The sequence below is a fragment of the Dendrobium catenatum genome, unplaced genomic scaffold, assembly GCF_001605985.2.
Source record: "Dendrobium catenatum unplaced genomic scaffold, ASM160598v2 original_scaffold_9694, whole genome shotgun sequence".
Classification (NCBI taxonomy): Eukaryota; Viridiplantae; Streptophyta; class Magnoliopsida; order Asparagales; family Orchidaceae; genus Dendrobium; species Dendrobium catenatum.
In genome coordinates this window covers 1-2085 of record NW_021328154.1, presented here as the reverse complement: position 1 = coordinate 2085, position 2085 = coordinate 1, and the positions used below count along the sequence as shown (strand labels likewise).

The following is a 2085-nucleotide window of genomic DNA, read 5'->3' as shown; positions in this document are numbered from 1 at the left end:
GTAAATATTTTTTTGTCAAGGTCTTCATTCATGGGCGGTGTCCTAATCAGTTAATATGCGAGAGTCACGATCTATGTTGGTAGTGAGAAATCATGTCTTACAATTCATAGAGTTGTGAGGGAGCGGCACTTATTCAAGTAACACATAACAGACCGACTGAAAGCAAAAGCGATTGGAATCTTAAAGACTGGTGTTTAAAGAATTACAAATTGACATTATTTATTACTCCTGACTACGAAACCAAAGATACTGAATCTCTTGGCAGCATTTCCGAGCAGACTCACCATCAACGGGAAGTTCCGCCCTGGAAAGAAGCGGGGCTGCGGTAACGCCCTAGCCGGAACTTCTACTGCCTTAACCTGGGTAACAATCTTTGGTGTTGGGACTGGGATAAGTGCTTGACAGTCTGCTGGGACTCGTAGAAAGGACGATGCTACCATCGGATCGAGGTTCGTCTGTTGGGGAAGGAAGAATCAACATAATACTTGCTTATGTAGCTTCAATCCTTTAGACCTTTTTGAAAAAGAGATTCTTTTACTAAATGTATGTACTTACCCATTTGTGGGTAATGTAGTTTTGGTTTTTCAAAAGACCCTGCGAGCTCTACGCGTCTGGAAGAGTCTGCGAATTCTACTTCTTTTTCTTATTCCAAAACTTTCCAAGGTGCCGCCTCAATGGATCCAAGTTGAAAGAGATAAAATTGAACAGAGTTATCGGTCGTCCTAATTGGGATGTACTATTAAACCAAACATTGGGATTTCCGCAAAAAAACTACGGCTTAGAGCGGTCATGTTTATAGAATGTCCTACGGGTGCCGACAACTAAGTGAGAATTTAACGTGTGATCTCACTATATAGAGCATCGTATGGCTTACAAGTACATACCAGTTGAATAACCAACCATCTCTTTATAGCGTTGGAGAGGATCAGTTGTTCTTATTTGTGCCGAAGCAATCTTTAAAGCGCAAGCTACACGCCTGGGTAAAACCTGGGTGCAGTTCAAAGCTGGAGTTGCCTCAGTTTACAGGTGGGTTATCAGCCCTGCAGCCGCAAAGCTTGAGAATTTCACACCTAAGACAGCTGCGTGATCCAGATCCTACGAGCATCTGGGCATTCTGGACCCGATTCTCCCTGATCGTCCCCCAAGAGATCCGATCGTCTGGACGATCCTGGAGAAGAATTCTTATATACAATCCCCATAACTCAGAAAAAAACTGTCGTCCTCGATAATTATCATCCAAACTCAATCAAAATAAGTAAGGGTATGACTGTCTCATGTCAGACTCCTTTCTCCCAAATCCGCTTCACGGTGCAGTCCGGTGCTTCCACTGGACTTTTAACCATCGGAATCTAATTATTTCTTAACTTTCGAACGTCGTACGCCAACAATAACTCTGGCTTTTCCTTGTACGCAGATTCTCCTGAATCACAACTCATCAGCAGATACTTCTTTCCAGAGTCTGATAACCACCTTCCTCAAAATGAATAGTGAACACATTGATGACACATCAAGGCATCGAATCAGAAAGCAACTGTCTGTAAGTAGAATTTTCCAATCCTTTCCAGGATTTCAAAAAGGTCCAACATCTCGGAACTTAGCTTGCTCACCTGGCCAAATTGCTACACACCTTCATGGGGCCTGACTTTTGAACATACACAAAGTCACCAAACTTGAAACTCAACAATCTGTGCTTCTGATATTAATACTTCTGTTGTCGTCTTGAGCCACTTTCAAATCTTTCCTTTTTTATTAGCTGATTTCTGAGCAGTTTCATCAAGCAAAATGGCACCCAGCTCTTGTCTATCTTGACACTCGCGTCAGAGTCAAAGGAGTACAGCACTTCCTGCCATAATCAGCTCGTACGGTGCCATCCGATACTGGGACTGGAACTGTTGTTTATAAGCAACTCAATTAAAGCGGATAATGATTCTTCCCAGCTTCCCGCCAAAGTCCAGAATCACAAGTCTTAACAGATCTTCCAGCACCTGAATAGTCCTCTCAGACTGTCCATCGGTCTGAGGGATGAAAGGCTGTACTGAAAATGCAGTTTCGTACCCAACCTTGCTGAATGCCTTTCAAAAGTCT

General features: G+C 43.0%; 1 pseudogene; it reads left to right on the top strand.

The window, feature by feature from the left end:
* The first annotated feature begins 200 nt into the window (after window positions 1-200).
* On the top strand, window positions 201-1087 carry LOC114578398 (annotated as a pseudogene).
* Window positions 1088-2085: the final 998 nt, after the last annotated feature.